The sequence below is a fragment of the Capra hircus genome, chromosome 26, assembly GCF_001704415.2.
Source record: "Capra hircus breed San Clemente chromosome 26, ASM170441v1, whole genome shotgun sequence".
Classification (NCBI taxonomy): domain Eukaryota; kingdom Metazoa; phylum Chordata; class Mammalia; order Artiodactyla; family Bovidae; genus Capra; species Capra hircus.
Genome location: NC_030833.1, coordinates 8565070 through 8586114, shown reverse-complemented (window position 1 = coordinate 8586114; position 21045 = coordinate 8565070). Strand labels below are relative to the sequence as shown.

The window sequence follows — 21045 nt, the reverse complement described above, 5'->3', positions numbered from 1 at the left end:
GTGACAAGACACGAAGGAGGCATGAATAACATGTCTGGTATGGAGTTTGGTGGGATGAGAGCTAGACGTGTGTCCAGGTATGAGATCAGGTGTGTGCTGAGGAGGTGACGTGCCTCCTGAGACAGAGTGCACGTGATCTGTGACCCAAGGGAGGGTGTCAAGGTCTTGAACTTGGGAGTTCCAAAACTAGAGCTCTTTTAGAAAGAAGACATAGGGGGAAATCCACATAATTTAGCTAGTGAAAAAGAGAAGGAAGAAAGGAAGGGTGGGTGGGAGGGTGGGAGGTGCTGAATTCATTGCATTTCTTCTGTGGAACATCCAAAGTTATACAGTGAATTGGGAGACCAAGCAAAATTCACTCTTAGGAAACCAACCTCATTGACCAGGGTGCATCCGCTGATAATACACCTGAGAGGGAATGAAGCTATGTCTTCAGACGGATGTGTACACATTCCATAATGACACAGGGTCCATGTGGGCAGGGCGCATAACTCCTGGGGACAACTGGAAGAATCCACAGCAGAAACAACCAGATTTGCAAAGGTTACCCTTGTGCCAAGTAACAGTTCAGCCACCCTCCTGCCCTTCACACTCACACCTGTCTCGGGGCGAAGCGAGGGGCTGTTCAATTTGCTCACATGGTGTGCCATGTAAATATGCATTTAGCACTGACGTTCCAACATTATGCATCTGCTCAGTCTTAGCAGTGTTATGTTGTTCAGTCACTCAGTCGTGTCCGACTCTTTGCAACCCCACAGACTGCGGCAAACCAGGCTTCCCTGTCCTTCACCATCTCCTGGAGTTTGCTCAGAACTCATTGTGAGTTCCATTGTGTTGGTGATGCCATCCAACCCTCTCATCCTCTGTTGCCCCTTTCTCCTCCTGCCTTCAATCTTTCCCAGCCATGTAATAGTTTATCACATATACCCACATGTAAGGGACTTTTGAAATAATGTAAGTTTTTGACTCAAAAGACTGCGTTCATGCCTTTTGGAGCATGTGCATGCTTAGGAACACTGACTTGGGGGCATTTCCTGTGCCCTTTCTCTTGGAGGCCCAGTGACTATAGTGAGTATCTTACTCCTCGGCATGGAACAGTGGTTGCACACGTGTGTTTTTTAATACGTTGATTTATTTACACATTTAATATTCATTTATTTGTTTTTGGCTGTGCTGGGTCTTCATTGCTTGGAGGGCTTTTGCTCTAGTTGAGGCGAGCCGGGCTTCTCTCCGGTTGCACTGTGCGCTGCTTCTCACTGCAGCGGCTTCCCTTGTGGGGCACAGACTAGGGGCACAGAGGCGTCAGCACTTGCAGCACATGGGCTCCGGAGCTGTGGCTCCCAGGCTCTAGAGCATAAGCGCGGTAGTTGTGGTGCATAGGCCTAGTTGCTCCATAGCTTGTGGGATCTTCCCAGATCAGGGATGGAACCCATGTATCCTGCCTTGACAGGTGGGCTGTTTACCACCGAGCCACCAGGGCAGCCTGGTTCCAATAGAACCTGAAGTTCACATTTTGAAGAGTCTAAAATCTGTTATTTGGAGACAGGAATCCCACACTGAATCATTAGAGTCAGATTAGAGTCATCAAGGCCTCCGAAATACCCCAGATGACTCATAGGGACTGTATTTAGGGAGTATCAGATGCTACCGCAATGGTGCACAACTGACTGATTGACCTGGGCTGGTCAATTTCCCAGTGTCCAGATCAGAGACATGGCTCCTGCCTGCCTAAAATACCAAACAGCCAGCCCCCAGAGGCTCAGTCCAGCATGGCCTGGCATTCAGGCCATGTCTGCCAAATCTTTGCTTGGATTATCAGTAAGCAAAGCCCATGCTGTATTCGAATGCCAAGTTCCCTTGCAAGTTGAAATCGTTTCAAACCTCAGTGACCCCGTTTTACAAGTGTGTAAACACACTTCCTCAAGTGTGGAACATTTGAGGGACATTTAAGGAGTTTGGTGTCTCGCCAACCCCATCAGGATTTCTTCAGGGGAAACCTTGCAAGTCCAGGGACAAATAAAAGAGCTGCCTTGCCATACCCTTGTTACCAACACGGGGCATTTTTATAAACACTGGGATAGGCCAGTCTGTGTTTTCTTAGGCTAGTTTGCAAGAAGGAATTCAGATCTTTGCCATTTGGCTGTTCATTGTCTACTGTGGTGAGGAGGCTCCTTGGAGGTCATAAACCTGTCCCTCTGGCTGTGGTGTCCTGTGGAGCGGATGCCAGTGGACAATTTCAGCCACCCTATTCCCCGGTGGCTCTGCCTGCAATGCAGGAGACCCAGGTTTGATCCCCAGGTGGGAAAAATCCCCTGGAGAAGGAAATGGCAACCCACTCCAGTATTCTTGCCTGGAAAATCCCATAGACAGAGGAACCTGGTGGTCTACAGTCCATGGGGTCGCAAAGAGTTGGACTTGATTTAGCGACTAAAAACCACTGCCCTGTCTGAACATCCATCCTCCCTAACGGAGCACGGCCATCTCCCACACAGAGGTTCATCCCGCCCCGTGTCCAAATGGGAACCACCCACCTTCCTGCAGTAGGTTGGTTAGATGCTACCCTTTGAACCCTGGTAGCTCCAAGTTATGAGTGCACCCAAGTTGAACTCTTTGCTTTCCTTCACTTTTCATGTGTGTGTTTGTCGCTCAGTCGTGTCCAACTCTGTGACCCCAGGGACTGTAACCCACCAGGCTCCTCTGTCCATGAAATTCTCCAGGCAAGAATACTGGAGTGGGTAGCCATTTCCTTCTCCAAGGGATCTTCCCCACCCTGGGATCAAACCCGGGTCTCCTGCATTGTAGGCGGATGCTTTACCATCTGAGCTACTAGACTTCTTTATTTGGGAGGAGGCGGGGGTTGTGCAAAGTGAGGTGGGGGGACTTACACAATCCATAGCTTGCCGGAGGGTGGGGTGGGGGGTCCAGAGAACAGAAGGGAGCCTGCACTCAGGAAGGCTAAGGTAGGTGCCAGCTAGTTCAGCATTCCACATGGAAATGTACTTTATCTTTAGATGCTTCAAAAATACTTTTGGAAACTGGGATTTAGAAAAACTAAAGACATTTTATTTTAAGGGAACAGAGGGAACTGCAAATGCCTGGCTCCTGTACGATGTTCTGTCTCTGAAGTCAGACCTATAGGAAAAAGGGTGGACATCTGCGTGCTTATGCTGGACCAGACGTGCCCGTCACCATGTACCCCCGTGACTCTGCTTCCCTGCGGGCATGCATATGGGCAACTGTTCACCAACAGCTGCAACCCGAGCATAAAACAAGCGAAGCAAAATGTTACCATCCTCTATAGTGTTTGTCTCCGTCAGAGTTTTAGCTTTATTTTCTCCTTTTATTAAACAGAAGTACAGCTCCATTAAAAATAATTACCAGAAGCCCTCCCCATGTGGCACTGTTAACCTTTCATGCAATACACTTGCCAGCAGTTGTTTTCTGTTGCAGCGGGACTCAGGATTGGAGAATCCAAGGCCAGTGTTGCCTGCTCTGTTTACAACGGCTTGTGTTTAGCACATACATATCAAACGCTGTAATAAATTTTTATGAGAGAATTGAGAGTTCCTACAAGGGAAAATATGTATTGAGATTCTGTCCAATAAAGCCTCCTGTTATGAAATCTCATCCACACTTTGTTGACCTGGTGTGAACGTAGTTTTTATTACACACAAGTAAATGATCAGAAATGGCGATTTCACGATTTCGTGGTGGGATATATTTATATTTCTTTGTATTTATCTTCCTATCTTCTATTCTGCATCCTCTTTTCTCTCCCACTGTCACCACCTCAGATGCCCCTCGCCCTCACGCATCCTCCCAGTGATAGCACTCATCCTTTGGGACCGTTTGGTACCTGCCCAAGCCCCCAGCAGCTACCCTTCCCGTACATACCTGCCCAGGGACTGACTGCCTAACCCTGGGAGACCTGTCCCCCACCCTCCCAGATATTCAATACCAGGCAACCTTGGCCACTTTTGACCCAATTACTTAGGCTTTGCTTGATAACTCATTGCTGCTCAGATTCCAGAAGGAGAGCAGGAAGTGCTGAGCCCTGTGCTAGGCACCTATCACACGCTGAATGTGTCCTCCCAGAATTCATGGGGTGCTTCCCTGGTAGCCCAGATGGCGAAGAATCTGCCTACAGTGCAAGAGTACCCGAGTTCAATCCCTGGGTTGGGAAGATCCCTGGAGAAGAGAATGGGTACCCACCCCAGTAGAGTACCCGTTCTTGCCTGGAGAGTTCCATGGACACGCAGAACAGAGGGGCCAGAAGTCATATGTTGAACCTAATCCACAGTGTGATGTCACAAGGAGGTAATGAGAGTGTAACCCTCATGAATGGGATTGATACCTTTACAAATAAGACCCCAGGAAGCTCTCTTGACCCTCAGCCACTGGGGGACACTAATGTGAACCAGAAGCCACTATCTGTGAAGTAGAGAAGCAAGCTGTCACCAGATACTGAATCTGTTGGTGCCTTGATCTTGGAATTCTTAGCCTCCAGAACTATGAGAAATAAATTTGCACTGACTTACTGTGTGACCTAGGGTAGCTTAATTCTTACCCCTATATTTCAGTTGAGGAACTGTGATGGTTAGTTTAATGTGTCAGCTTGACTGGATCATATCCAGATATTTGGCTAAACATTATTTTCCAGTAAAGAAACTCCCTACAGTGCAGGCGACCTGGCCTCAATTTCTGGGTCACGAAGATCCCCTGGAGAAGGAACTGGCAACCCACTCCAGTATTCTATCCTGGGAAATCCCATGGACAAAGGAGCCTGGTGGGCAACAGGGTGGCAAAGAGTGGGACACGACTGAGCAACCACGTGATGTGATGTGGTTATTTTCTGGGTGAATCTGAGAGTGTTTCTGGATGAAATTAGCATTTGACTAGGTGGGCTCAGTCAATTTGTTTACCCTCTCCAGTGTGGATGGGCATCATTCAATCCACCGAAGGCCTGTGCTTTGCTTAATCATTCAGTCATGTTAGACTCTTTGCAACCTCCATGGACTGTATGTAGCCCACCAGGCTCCTGTGTCCATGGGATTCTCCAGGCAAGAATACTGGAGTTGGTTGCCATGCCCTCCTCCAGGGGATCTTCTCAATCCAGGGATCGAACCCAGGTCTCCCACATTGCAGGTGGATTCTTTACCATCTGAGCCACCAGGAAAGCCCATTGAGGCCCTAAATAAATCAAAATGGAGGAAAGAGAAATTTACTCCTTCCTGCTTGAGCTGAGACATGGATCTCCTCCTGCCCTCGGCATCCCCCTGGTTCTCAGGACTCTGGGCTTGAACTGAATTACACCACCATCCTCCCTGCTTGCAGATAGCACACTGTGGGGACTTTCCAGCCACCATCATTGCACGAGCCAATTCCTTATCATAAGTTTCCTCTCATACATACAAAGATATGCGTGTGAAATTCTGTTTCTCTGGAGAATCCAGACCAACACAGGAATCTTCAGGGATGGATCAGCTTGTGCGAGGTCACAGGGCTGCTCCATGAAAAGCCAGCTCCACCTCTCCCCGTCCCAGCAGAGTCCCCCAGCATCAGTATCCTGCTACTCTTCACTGTCCCCCTCTTTACTGACTCCCAACAGGAATTAAAAATGAGTATTTAGCAGACAACGAACAGAGGAGCCTGGTGGGCTACAGTGCATGGGGTTGCAAAGGGTCGGATACGACTGAAGCCCCTGAGCACGCATAGCACGACTTTTTCTCACAATGGTTGGTGGATGCCACTGTGGGCAGTGCTGATATTGCCAGTGGAAAGGAAAACTTGAATAAAAATGAATATTTACACAAGCCACATTCCATCTTGACCTCTGACTTATTTGATTTGACCTTGTACAAGGCTTTTTCCTCTCTCAGCTCTAAATTCCCAGGAGGAGCAAGTGGTAAAGAATCCTTCTGCCAATGCAGGAGACATAAGAGATTGGAGTTCGATCACGGTGTTGGACACAACTGAAGCGACTTAGCATGCACACACACGGTATAAGATTAAACATATGTCAGTGGGAAAGCAGAGAGAGTCCAGAGATAGACCCCCACATATATGGTCCACTGATTTCATCCATTCTCCTTGGACTGCAAGGAGATCCAACCAGTCCATTCTGAAGAAGATCAACCCTGGGATTTCTTTGGAAGGAATGATGCTAAAGCTGAAGCTCCAGTACTTTGGCCACCTCATGCGAAGAGTTGACTCATTGGAAAAGACTCTGATGCTGGGAGGGATTGAGGGCAGGAGAAGGGGACGACCAAGGATGAGATGGCTGGATGGCATCACGGACTCGATGGACATGAATCTGAGTGAACTCCGGGAGATGGTGATGGACAGGGAGGCCTGGCATGCTGCAATTCAGGGGGTTGCAAAGAGTTGGACACGACTGAGCGACTGAACTGAACTGAACTGATTTCAACAAAGGTGCTAAGAGAGGTCAACAGGAAAAGGAGAGTCTTTTCATCAAATGGTGCTCAAAGATCTGAACGTTCATATGCCAAAAGAAATAATAAACTTTGACCCATACTGCATCCTGTGCACTGTGCACACGTGCAAAATTGTGTCCGACTCTTTGCGACCCTGTGGACTGTAGCCCGCCAGCCTCCTCTGTCCATGGGTTTCTCCAGGCCAGAATATTGGAGTTGGTTGCCATGCCCTCCTCCAGGGGATCTTCCTGAAACAGGGATTGAACTCTCATCTCTTGTCTCAGGCAGGCGAATTCTTTCCCTCTGGCCCCACCTGGGAAGCCCTGAAACATGTTACCAAAAACATAAAGACTAAAAATAAAAAATATTTATATTATATTTATTTATATTATAAAAAAATATAAAACTTCCAGAAGAAAATGTAGGAGAAAATCTTTTTAACTTTGGGGCAAAGATGTCTTTGATAGAATACGAAAGGCATGACCATAAAATAAAAATGTGATGAATGATCCGCATCAGAACACCATTAAGAAAATGAAAACAAGCTACAGAACAGGGTAAATATTTGCAGTACATGTGTCTAGCAAAGAAAAAAAAAAATTGCATCCAGATTGTATAAGACAGCCCAATAAGAAAGGGCAAAAGAGTTAGACTCCTCCAAAGAAGTCTCTCATGGCTCACAGACACAAAAAGACATTCAATGTTATTAGCCATCAGGACAGTGCAAATTAAAACCACGATGAGATGCCAGCACACAGGGCATGGCTGAAATCAGAGACTGAGAATACCTAGTATTGGGAAGAATGGAAAACCACTGGGACTCCATACATGATTGCCGGGAAGGCAACATGATGCAAGCTCTTTGGAAAACAGTTTGGTCATTTCTTATAAAGGTAAACATACACTTATCATATAACCCAGGAACTCCACACCTGGATTCTTTCCTAGGATAAATGAAAACATGTGTCTACGGAAAGACATGTCCAGTAGTGTTCACAGTAAATTTGTGACAATCTGAAACTTGACACAACCCAAACATTCAACAACAGGCGGACAAACAGTTGGGGTATATTCTGTAGGATTCCATGTATGTGAAATGGTTGATTCAAAAAAGACAGAACTAGTCTATAGTGACAAAAAGTGAATCGACATTTACTTAGGTTTGGGGTAGTGGACGCGATAAAGAGGCACAAAGAAATATTTTGGGAGTGATAGAAATACTGTGTATTTAATTGTAGTGATGGTTCTCAGGTATATTGTCTTAACTATCAAACTGCATGCTTCTAATGAGTGCATTTTACATAATGACGTGAGTGAGTATGTTTAACACAGCTGAATTGTACACTTGAAAATGGTTAACATGGTAATGCTTATGTTATTTGTTTTTTGCCACAATTTTTAAACGGTGAGCATATGGTAAAAAATAAAAGATGCATTTTATTTCATATAAATTAAAGCTGAATAATGTCAATTTAACAAGTGAAGCTGTATATCTCTAAGATCTATTCTAGCTCCTGGAAATCTTGGCAAATACTCAGAATAATTTTTTTTACCATTATTGAGACTTCTTCACTTTTCCACAGTGCCCCATCTTCAGAGTCATCTTAAGATGACTTCAGAAGTGGAGTGTTTAAAGTTTAATGTATGGTGGACTTGTTGGCAACCTGCGAACCCTGTGGGCTCGTCCAAATGACATTTTTTAAAAGGAATGAATACATGAAATTTTGAAAGAAAACAATCATATTAAAATTTTGCCAAAATATTTTCATATATGTTTGCAAGTATAGTGATATATGTGCTTTGCTATTAACACATTAATAACAAGGAATAGTGACAATCTCAGAATTTACTATCATTTCAAAAGATGAGCCCAAACAAGATTTGGAATATCTGTGTTGCGGTTGTTCAGTTGCTCAGTTGTGTCCGACTCTTTGCGACCTCATGGACTGCGGCACGCCAGGCTCCCCTGCCCTTCATTATCTCCCAGAGTTTGCTCAAACTCATGTCCATCGAGTCGGTGAGGCCATCCAACCATCTCATCCTCTATCATCCCCTCCTCCTGCCTTCAATCATTCCCAGAATCAGGGTCTTTTCCAGTGAGTCAGTTCTTTGCATCACATGGCCAAACTACTGGAGCTTCAGCTTCAGCATCAGTCGTTCCAATGAATATTCAGGGTTGATTTCCTTTCAGACTGACTGGTTTGATCTCCTTGGAATATCCGTATCAACTGTAAAATGATGTGAAGTTACCTGTGATTTCCATTGGTGATAAAGGTATAGGCTGACTAACACCCCCTATAATCTAGTAATTGAAGGTAATGCTTAAATTTTAGTGAAAACAAGGACATTTTCACCCAAATTCATAGACTGGATTCTGTCTGTGAAATGCAGTTTGGGGGGTGGGCAAGAAGGGCATGAGAAGTGTCCATCTAGAAGTCTCATGGAGGGCTGGTTTAACCTCCCTTCTCCTTTAAGTAGCTTCTCAGAAATGGGATACAATGAGGGGGGGTCTCATGGATTTCCCCCCACTCTGGAGTGCTTAGCTCCTGCAGAAACTCGAGCACTGGCCTAAGGATGGGTTGGCTGAGTTCAGAGTGGTGTGAACTGGTGTCCAGGCTCTCCTGGAGGCAGGCTGGACACAAGGCAGACCCTCCCTCTCGCCTCTCACGCGGCTCCAGTGCCCCCAGGTGGGTTGCATCATGATGGCAGGACAGGACCACCCCCAGAACCCCTCCCGCAGCTACCCCTCTGGCTCTCCCTGTCTCGAAGGTGGCCTCCACCCAGGGCCCCCGGCTTTGCCTTCAAAGTGGTTTGCTTTCTGCCCTGAAAAATTCCCCAAGGAAAAGAAACACAAAGAGGTGGTTACTTGCTGAAATTCCTGACAGGGTTACCCCGGACTGAGGCCCAGGGAGGGGAGGGGACCCGGCTTGGGTCACCAGGAAGCAGGTGAAGGGGCTGGGACCTGATTCAGGTTCAGGCTGGCCCGCTCTCTTCCCCCTGAGACACGGGGTGTGAAGGAGGCCCGGCATCACAGGGGGCCCCCAGGTAGCCTGTCTCTGGACACACAGGCGGTTAGAGGTAGGGCAGGCCTCGGAGATCACCAGATATATTTTATAGATGGGAGAAAGGGAAGGAGGAGAAGCGAGGAGGTGCCAGACTACACTACCAGCTGGAGGTGACGAAACACTACTTTGGTCCTTGGTTAGTGGCTCCCAAGCCTGACCAGGCACCAGAATCCCCTGCAGCAGTCATTCAAAACACAACTTCCGGGACCAGTCCCAAACCTGCACATCAGAACCTCTGCCCAGGGCCCAGTGTCTGCCCTGTTGCTAAGCAACCCAGGCCCTCCAGTGTGTAGCCAGGATCAGGAACCATAGCCCTGAGCCATTCCCCGCTGTGCCCTGGAAGGGGCTGGGCGGGGACCTCTGCACCCTGCACTGGGCTCTTATGGTATGGTGGGCAGATGGGAGGGAAGGAGAATGTTCTTCCCTTGGGGAGGGAGAATGGACCTCAAACAGGTGCTAGTTGAAGGAGAACCGTAAGCCTTGACCCAACCTTTCCTTTTCGTTGGGAAAATCTAGACCTAAGGGATGCGGGGCAAGGGAGGGGATGGCAAGGGAACTTCCTTCGGTAAAGCATCATTTTAGCTCTCCGATTCTCTCTGTTAGGTCCAAAGAAGGTCAGCGGCTGCATCTTACTCGTTTCTATAGGCCAAGCGCTCAGCCCAGAGCCAGGTACACAGCAGGCACTAAATAAATGCTCCTGCAATTGATTTTCCATTATCAGCTATACTGCGTGAGAGGCGCTTTCAAGATGGATATTTTTTTTCTGTCACCTCTTGAGTTTCCACAGACACCGGGAGCTGCTCAGAAAGCTGCATTCCAAATCAAAATACTCATTATGACACACGCTGTTTGCAGTTTCCACAATCCCAGTCATTACCCCATAATGTGCATGAGGAAAACAAGCCGCTCTCGGAAACACAGCTGTGTGGCCAAGGTCAGAGCCTTGCTGCCACAGGCAGTGACCTTTCCGGACGTTTATCTGTTGACCATGACCTGGCCAGTGGATCTTCGGCCAGTCAAGAGCCAGTTATGTAACTGACCTTTCCAGTTACATCTCGGGTAAGGTCACGAAGCCCAAGGACTCCAGGGGCGAGAATTACCACCCTCTAACCCCTACATATGACCAACCTAGACAGCATATTAAAAAGCAGAGACATTACTTTGCCAACAAAGGTCTGCCCAGTCAAGGCTGTGGTTTTTCCAGTAGTCATGTATGGATGTGAGAGTTGGACTGTGAAGAAAGCTGAGCACCAAAGTATTGATGCTTTTGAACTGTGGTGTTGGAGAAGACTCCTGAGAGTCCCTTGGATTGCAAGGAGATCCAACCAGTCCATTCTAAAGGAGATCAGTCCTGGGTGTTCATTGAAAGGACTGATGCTGAAGCTGAAACTCCACTTGGGCTGCCTCATGTGAAGAGTTGACTGATTGGAAAAGACCCTGATGCTGGGAGGGATTGGGGGCAGGAGAAGAAGGGGATGACAAAGGATGAGATGGCTGGATGGCATCACCGACTCGATGGGCATGAGTTTGGGTAAACTCCAGGAGTTGGTGATGGACAGGGAGGCCTGGCGTGCTGCGATTCATGGGGTCTCAAAGAGTCAGGCACGACTGAGCAACTGAGCTGAACCCCTACATATGCTAATTGCAGCCTGTTTATTTGAAACCCTGGGGACCCTTTCAGTCATCGGGAGCAACATAGAAATCCCTCTCTCTGACATTTTCCCTATTTATCTCATTAAAAAAAAAATAGCTGCACAGTACAGAAGTTTGCTCCTGGTCTCATTAGCTGCCTTCTCGTAATTGCAGGTTTTTAAGCAAGCTCAAGGCAGAGCCTCTGATGGAAATTAAACTCAAAGAGAAAGAGAACAAGAAAAATGCGTAGGAGCTGGATAATTGCACGCCTGTGTCTCTAGTGGTGGGCCTAGGCAAACAGCAGCAGATGGGGTCTAAATTGAAGGAAAAATGGAAATGAAGCTTAGCTCAAACGGTGATCAGAGCAAGTCCTGAGAACTGTTCTGGGCAAGCCTCTAGCTCTCAAGCTAGTTTTTGTAACTTTACCTGTTGATTGATTGTCTGTGACTTTTCCCCCCACCCCTGGACCTCCTCTCTCTCCTCTTGGCCGGGAGAGGGTTTTGGGACCTGCTGCCAGGGCTGCAGGTCACTGGACACAAGCCAGGGAACATTTGGCCTGCACTCTCCCTCCCTGCCTCTCCCGTCAGCTGCACTCACTTTCATCTAATTAGCTGCAAAGCTAACCAGGGCATTTGAGGGCTCCGGACTGTCATAAAGCAGGTGCTAGATTTTTTTTTTTTTTAACCTGGAATCCTGCTTAGCTTGTCCTCCAGCATGGGAAAGAGGAAAAGTCATGGACTTTGGAATCAGAATGACCCGGTACGGAATCCACTCATTGCCATCTTTGGGGCTTCTAACGTCTCAGAGCCACCATCAGTAAAACGGTGAAAAGAACACCCAAACTGTTAGAAAGAGTAAATGAGCTCTCTCTGGGAAGTGCTGGCACACAGTAGGGACTCCATGAATGTCAGTTTCCTTGTTGTTCAGTAAGTCGTGTCCAACTCTGCTACCCCATGGACTGTAGCGCCCCAGGCTTCCCTGTCCTTCACTATCTCCTGAGGTTTGCTCAAACGCATGTCCACTGAGTCAGTGATGCTAGCCAACCATCTCATCCTCTGTCGCTGCCTTCTCCCCCTGCCCTCAGTCTTTCCTAGCATCAGGGTCTTTTCCAGTGAGCCAGTTTTTTTGCATCAAGTGGCCAAAGTATTGGAGCTTCAGCCTCAGCATCAGTCCTTCTAATGAATACTCAGGATTGATTTCTTTTAGGATGGACTGGTTGGATCTCCTTGCTGTCCAAGAGACTCTCAAGACTCTTCTCCCACACCACAGTTTGAAGGCATCAATTCTTCAGTGCTCAGCCTTCTTTATGGTCCAACTCTCATATCCATACCTGACTACTGGAAAAACCGTAGCTTTGAATATACCGACCTTTGTTGGCAAAGTAATGTCTCTGGTTTTTAATACACCGCCTCTGTTTATCATAGCTTGTCTTCTGAGGAACAAGTGTCTTTTAATTTCCTGGCTGCCTACTCAGCCTCCAGTTTCCGAGCACTCCACAATGTCCTCTGAAGTGAAGGTCAGATTACTGGGGAGTTTACGAATTGCTAGCTTTCCAGGGTTGTCTCTCTGGAAGAGACAGAGTGGCTCAGTGAGAGGCGACCTTTGGGTTTGAGTCCCCTGTGCCCTTGGTCATGGTCCCAATCCTTTTGGGTATCCGTCTCCCTGGTGCCATCACAGATGTGGTAATACCATTCTAGGCCAGAACTGCTCAGCCGACAAGGCTGAGTTCTGGGGAGTTAAGGTGTAAGAACAAGCTCTATAAACCAATAAAAGGAGACCTTTACCAGCAAAGTAAATCTTTAAAGTAAAGTAATTTTTTAAAGTAGATGGTATTTAAGTAAATCTTTACTGGTAAAAGGAGATCAAATTGGTCTTTTATGGGAACAGGCAGCTCTGGAAACCCACAGAGGAACAAAGTTCTCAGGACTTTCATTGGAGACTCCATGTGGGCTGGTAGCATGACTTTGGTGCAGCTGGGATGGGAGGAGCTACAGCTTTGCAGCTTAAAGACTCTCGCTGACAAGTGCCTGCCGTGTGACTTCAGGCAGATTCCTCATCCGACAGCGGCAAGCAGAAATGCCTGTGGTAATGGATGTAAGTGCTCTTTATAAACTGCAAAGCACCCATCCACCTGTTAGCTGTTTGGTCTTCTTCACTCTAGCTCCAAGGATACTCAGCTCAACATCACATACTGGTTGGTACTTAGTTTAAAATCCCTGTAGAAGGGAGGATAGCCAGTCCCTCCCTCAAAGCCCATTTATGTCCAAACAGTCTTTGAAGCAATTAACCTCTACAAGATGGTATTTAATGCAGATCAGTGTCTGAGAATAATGGCTCCCTAAAGATAATCCCTGGAGCCCGTGAATATGTTACTTTACGTGGCATAAGGGACTTTGCAGATATAATTGAGTTGGGGATCTTAAGACAGGAATATTATCCTGGATTACTTAGACAAGCCTAATGTAATCACAGGGTCCTTAAAAGATGGAAAGAAGACAGAAGCGGGAGAGTCAAGAAAGGACAAAGGAAGCAGGGGTCAGAGCCAGAGAGAGACTGAAGAGGCTGAGCTGCTGGCTTTGAGTGGAGGAAGGAGCCCTGGGAGGCAGGCAGCCTCTGGGAGCTGGAGAAGGCGAGTGGGTTCTCCCCTAGGGCATCCAGAAAGAACGCAGTCCTGACATCTCGACTTTAGCCCATTGAGACTCATTTTGAGACTGTGTTGATTTAAAGTGCCAAATTTGTGTAACTGGTTACACCAGCAAAAAGAAAACAATACTCAGGTAAATGGAAACTTCTGCAGCTTGCATACAAAAATCCAAAAGCCCAGGCCCCCAAAAGGCGGAACTTGGCAGCAGCTACACTGCGAAACAGAGCTTAATGACTAAATGACATTGATGTGGCCCTGGCCACAATGGCAGCTTTGGTGTTGAAGTGTTGTTTTTTTTTTTAATGACAAGTAGAGTAACTTGCCTGAGAGAGGGCGTTTTACATTCACTGAGGTCATTGGGTCACACAGAAACAGTGGGTTCAGTTCAGGGAAAGACAGTTCCAAGACAGCATTATAAACTGGCTCATCTCCTAACCATGAGAGACAGCAAGCACTCACCGACCTTGCTGGTGGAGAGCAAACTGGTGCCGCTTCATTGGGTGGCAATTTGGCAATGGGCATTAAAATTTTAAATGCACAAATCTTTCAATCGAGCAATTGCATTGCTCTAAACTTATCACACAGATATCCTGCACGAAGAGGAATATGCATTGCAAGGATATTCATGGTTATTTCGCTTGCAGTGGCAAAAGATTGGAAGCTGCCTAGTGTCCATCAACAGGGGACTGGTTTAATGAAATGCAGTTTTAAAAGAGTCAGGTGGGCTTTAAATTCTGATGTGAAATCATCTCCAAAATTTATTATTAGGTTCAAGAAAAGCAAGGTGCAGAATAGTGATGTAATACTTTTGCCTAAAAAAATAATGTGTATACTTTGCAAGTGCATAGAATTCTCTTGTAAAGATAGGAAGCGGTAACCTGACTGTTTCTTGGGGGAGGATTCCAGAGCCTGGAGGTCTGGCTTATTTGCCCTTCATCTTACTTTTATACTCTTGCGTGCCTTCATAATATATTAAAGAAAAAGAAGATTAAAGGGAAGGAAACAGAGGTCCCTGACACCAGCTCATGGGTGAGGCTGTTAAAAGAACTGGAATGTGTGTTCTGTGCGGAGGGCAAGGCTGAACCCATGGAGAAGATTTGGTCTTTGAAATAAGGAAGAATTTTCCAACATCAGAGCAGCCTGAAGGAGAACCAGGTTGCCTCGGTGAGGAGCGAGTTCTCTGTGGCTGCTGGGCTGAAGAAGCTCAGGCTACAGGAATCTTTTTTTTTTTTTTTTTCATAAAAAAATTATTAATTTATTTTTGGTTGCTCTGCATCTTCATTGCTTTGTGTGGGCTTTCTCTAGTCATGGCGAGTGGGGGCTACTGTCTTTGTGGGGAGTGGGCTGCTCATTGCAGTAGCTTCTCTTGCAGACCACAGGCTCTAGGGCCCTCGGGCTTAGGTGGCCCATGGCATGTGGGATCATCCCAGGCCAGGGATTGAACCCATGTCCCCTGCCCTGGCAGGCGGATTCTTAACCAATGGACCACCAGGGAAGTCCCTGCAGGAATTTTTCTTGTGGGGCTGTAACAGGGTCTCAGGTTTGGAGGACTTAATATAATGCAGGAAATTTCACCTAGTTCCATACTATTATTTTTTAGTAATAAAAAACATTTCCCTGGTGGCTCAGCCAGTAAAGAATCTGCCTGCAAGGCAGGTGACCCAGGTTCAATCCCTGGGTTGGGAAGATCCCCTAGAGAAGGGAAAGGCTACCCACTCCAGTATTCTTGCCTGGAAAATTCCATGGACAGCGGAGCCAGGAGGGCTACAGTCCATGGGGTCGCAAAGAGTAGGACATGACTGAGCGACTATTTTAGTAACAAAAAGGATCCTTTAAATGTAGATAGTCCTATAATTCATCAAATAATTTATAATAGTTAACTGCCTCTTAAATATAATCTTATAAACGATGCCCTCTGGAGTTGAAGGTAATGTGGATGCAATCTGTTTAAAATTATCTATTTAGAACATGATAACAGAAGTGAAAAAATGTCTCCTATGAAGTCTTCTAAGAAAGGAAATCATAACAATTTCTGATCAGATAAATGCCCTTCCATTACTAAAATGGATTTAAATGAAGAAGCATAAATAGATTTGAACAAGCATGTCAATTTCCTGGGTTTTGTCCTTCTCTACAAACTTGACTCTTTATCGAGTTACAATTATACTCTGGTTTTCTGTCATAAGCAAAAAAGTTCCTTAACAGCAGCTCAGAAGTGACCTTCACATCTTGGTGAAGCCTACTTCTTCACCTCCTGGTGGTCCCTCTGCGCTCCAGTCCCCAGTGTATCTGCTGTGCCTCCACTAATCTTCTCAGGCACCTCTGTCCAAGGAGGACAGGTGTGATGAATCACCATTCCAGCCGCAGTGTCCACGTTAACCCTCCAAATGCCGCCGTCGTCAGGAGACACCAACAGAGCACCACTGCCTTTGTGGCTCAGGAGATCAACCACTCTCAGGCGCCGTCCAGCTAACACTGGGATAGCCAGTTATTCTTCCCAGCTTCAGTTGCTGGGCCCCTCCTGACCCATGACACTTCATGAGCCTCCTGATGAACGTGTTTCTGACATGTCCAGGCAAGGGAGATTATTTAAAACCAATCCATGCTCTTCATTATAAATTCAGATCAGACTTGGGTCACCATAGCCACACCCCTTAAGCACTCCTAGGCCTCCTTCCTGACTTAGGCAGCCCTGGGTCACCAGACACTTACTGATCTGGAGGTGATAGAGCTTCTCCCAGTGAACAGCTTTGGGGGGTTTTTGCCTTCTATTGATAAAATTGGGTTGCAAGGGTTTGGCATGGGGCTCAGATATATGTATCTCTTGATAAACATTATCCAAATATCATTGAAGTGATTTACAACCCAACTTCCTCCTCAATTCAACATGTTTATTGATATTTCCAAAGCTTTTGGACCCGAGGTCAGGTCTTATGGAAAAATACTACTTCTCCTATTCATCCAGCTGAACATGAACCAGTCTCCTCATGCATGTCACGATATCCTGACCTTCAGGAGAACCATATGGTCACCTTTTTCCAGATATGTGTCCAACTTTAGAGCCAGGGATGAAGAAGAGTTGACCTCCACCATCCAGATCTGATGTGGTATTTCTAAATTTTCTCCTTCCCAGATATTTGTGCCAGTTCACTGTCCAGTTCAATGAAATAGTTTCTGTTCAAGGCAAACAATTCTCCAGCAGCTGTAGGTGATTTCATTGGAAAAGTAGCTCCTGCTGGTCCTCCAAGCTTGGAGAAGGGAATGAGATCCCATCTGAAGGGGAGCCCCCTGTTGAATCCTCCCCACAACACAGGGGATTGAACTGAGGTGAGGGTCAGCACTGATGGTGTTTGTCACCAGGCACCCGGTCCTCCTGGAGGACAGACAGCAAAGGCTCAGTCACATCATAGTTGCTCTGATCCTTTCATCCTCAGATCAATCCCCCATGCGTTGTATTTATTACTTCAATTTTTCCAAGGAGTTAGTTTTGAACATATCCATCTAGTTCTTCATCCAAATTGTTGTTCACAGGAAAAATCTAAAGAAGCTGGGCTGGCATGTGGTCTAGGAGGCTGTGGATGGGCCAGAGCCAGGCATACAGATTTCACTGTAGAAACAAATAACACCACCAGTCACTCACAAATCCACTGAGTCAGACTTGTCTTTCCATGCTGTGTTCCTTGTGTGCGGCACATCACTGCAACAGCCAAGCCCTTACTCAGAAGCTTACTAAAGGCATGTTTCTGATAACCCAGGTCTCTGAAGGGCTGACCACTTTCATTAAAAATTGTTCCCAATGAAGAAGAGAATTTCACATTATCTTTCTATGGGATCTTCAATGTGGTTATCTATGACATAAACGATTTTGTTTGCTTTGAATTATCATTCTAACACTCAACTTGGACCTGGAGTTAAACAGGGACAGAATTTGGGGTGGTGGGGAGGGTGGTGCAGAGTGATCCATCGGAGCCAGACACCTTGATAAACCCATTCTTGAGTGGCTGAGTCACTTCACTGAAGTTGAAATAAACTAAGAGCAAAACCACCCAGGTTGCAGTTATAAATGGCCATCCACACGGTGACGCTTCCCTCTGCAGACACAGCGTAGCTGAAGGGCCTCTTGCAATGTCTTGGAGCAGAATCTGCTGGAACTGTAAACTGGTGCTGAAGGCTCGGCCTGGACTGGTGCGGGAGTGAGAAGCTCTGGGGATGCAGTCTTAGGCTGGGGGAGGTCATGCTTCTGTGGTTTCACCTCGAGAAGCGTGGCTCCAAACCGGCATCACATGGGGAATTTTACATCTCCCTGGTGCCTCCCGCATACCAAGACCAACTGAATCAGGTCCTGGAGTCTGGGCTTCATTCTGGCCGCATCCATACCTGTCCCACGCGGAGCTCAAATTGTCCGAAACTTCAGTCTGATCATCTCACAACCCTTCCAGAACCGTCCAATGGTTTCCCACTGTAATTAGGACAAAGGTCATGTCCTTGTGAAGGCCTGGAGCCCCTCTGAGTTCTGTTCTGCACCGGTCTTTTTTAAATTCATCCATTCATTCACTTTTGGCGGTGCTGGGTCTTCAGGGTTTGTGTGGACTTTCTCTAGTGGCGGCGAGCAGGGGCTCCTCTTTGTTGTGTTGCTCAGGCTTCTCAATGCAATGCCTTCTCCCGTTGTGAAGCTCGGGCTCTAGAGCTGGTGCTCAGCAGTTGTGGTATACGGGCTTAGTTACCCCAGAGCACGTGGAATCTTCCCAGACTAGGGAAAGAGCCGGGTCCCCTGCTTCAGCCGACAGACTCTTAATCACTGCACTGCCAGCGGAGGCCGTCTCCAGTCATCCTGTCATTCACTCACGTGGATGCAACCCAGCTGCCCACCACCATGAACTTACCGGAGGCACATTAGCACATTTACTATGTCTCTAGATTGCCCCTGGTTATTCTTTTCCAGTTTGATTAAAAACACAGGTGCACATATTACTTCTTTCAGGTATCATCTAGGGGCAGAGACAGCCGCTTATCCCATTACAGAAATCACGTACCAAGAATAATGATCGTGTCTCAGAGGAATCTAACTGCGTCACTTCAATAAAGTCAAAGCATTTACATTGCTCTTAAGGAAATTGGGTGTGAACAAGAATGACTGACTTGTTGCTAGGGGAGGTGCCAGCTCTGGATGGAAACTCTGCCAGCCGTGATCAAGAGCACAGGGTCGGGAATGATGGGTCTACCGTAAATATGCCAAGTCTGAGATTCAGGGGGGACTTGGGTGGACAAGTCCAGTGTGCAGTTGGTTGGATGATTTTGAAGAAGTGGGGAGGGTTCTAGGATGGAGACAAGGCTTCAGAAGCATCACGATTTAGGAAGTGGTTCAAACTGAGTGACAAGGTCACCCAGGAAATGGATGTTCAGTGGACGTTTCTGGGGCAGGTGGAGGGAAACAGAGAGAAGATGCAGAGAAAAGACCGTGGGAGCCTAAATCAAGGAGTGGAGACATTTAGAGAAAGAGTGCTGCTGCTAAGTCACTTCAGTCGTGTCCAACTCTGTGCAACCCCATAGATGGCAGCCCACCAGGCTCCCCTGTCCCTGGGATTCTCCAGGCAAGAACGTTGGAGTGGGTTGCCATTTCCTTCTCCAATGATGAAAGTGGAAAGTGAAAGCGAAGCTGCTCAGTCGTGTCCAACTCGCAGCGACTCCAGGGACTGCAGAACCAGCTCCTCCCTCCATGGGATTTTCCAGGCAAGAGTACTGGAGTGGGGTGCCATTGCCTTCTCCGAGAGAGAATGACAAAGTGGCAAAAAAAAAAAAAAAAAAAAAGAGGAGTAGGAAGAAGCCATCTCAATAGTCCAGGCCAGAGGAAGGAGGAGTCTGCAGAGACTAGGTCAGGTATCATTTGAGGACCAGGATGAGGTAGAGGTCAGAGAACAGAAGACAGAGGTGAGAGCAGGGCCTCGACAGATGAAACGGCTGCGCCCCTCTGCCCATTAAATAAAGCTAAAAAAATAATAAAGGCTAGCGTCCCTGTTTTCCAGCTCTCTCTGGCCCACAGGCTTCTTTTTCCAACCTCGTAGCGTGTGAGGTGCACGCGTGTGCTGTGTTGGAGTCACTTGGCTTTCAGATTCTTGCCTTTCATCTATTTAAAGCAAAAAAAAAAAAAAAAAAAAGGAATGTAAAGGCATCCGGTATCAGCCAGGGTTCTCCGAGGAAATAAAACCAAGTATATGAAGAGATTTATTTTAAGAAGTTAGAGCATGTGATCACGGGGGCTAGTAAGTGTGAGTTTCACTGGGCCGGCAGGCCAGAAGCGCAGGCAGGAGTTGCTGTCAGTCCGGAGATGGAATTTCTTCCTCTTCGGGAAGCCTCAGTGTTTATTCTTCAGGCCTCCTGCTGATTGGATGAGCAACCCCTGCCCTTACTGAGGGCAATTATCTCCTTTATTTGCGGTCATCTGAGTATAGATGTGAACCACATCCACTTTCCAGAAACACCTAGGTCAGCGTTTAATTAAGTAGCTGGCTGATGAAGACGAACCATCTCACCTCCTAAATCATGAAAACTGCCAGTCTCCTGGTCCAGGCAGACTTCTGACGAACTGTAGCATTTCTTCAATAAAATGCTAGAAAATGGAAGGGCATGAGGGTCCTCCTGGTGTGTGTGTGTGACCAGTCGCTCAGTCCTGTCTGACTCTTTGTGGCTCCATGGACGGTAGGCCACCAGGCTCCTCTGTCCATAGAATTTTCCAGGCAAAAATATCAGCATGGGTTGCCATTTCCTACTCCACGGGATCTTCCTAACCTGGGAATCCAACCCACATCTCTTGTGTCTCCTGCATTGGCAGGCAGATTCTTTACCGCTAGCAACAATAAGATCCCTCAAATAAGATGTGAAAAACCAAAAGAAGCTGAAATTCACTTTTTCAGACAATGTTTTTCATCTTCTTCAGAATTCCACCCTCTCCTCGCCCCCCCCCCCACAGCCTGTAAGATACAAGAAACCGTCTTATTATTTATCCTGCAGAGCAGCCGCAGAGTAACTTCTCTGCACGTCAGCAAGCAGGCACCTTTACAACCACAAACAGCGGGGAGCTGATCACTCGCACACTCTGCTCTTCCGGTGTATTTAACAAGACTAAATCGGTCCTCTGAGCTGGCTGGTTTTTCCCTCCCTTCTTCTCCTGTCAACCAGTCAGTAACATGAGCGGATGAAAACTTAGGGTCTAACCTCTACCATCGCAAGGGTAGTGAGGTCCCCTGAAACACCCACACAGCCACCTCTGAAC

General features: G+C 47.0%; 1 pseudogene; it reads right to left on the bottom strand.

Annotated features, from left to right (window-relative positions):
* Nucleotides 16220–18150, bottom strand: LOC102171683 (annotated as a pseudogene).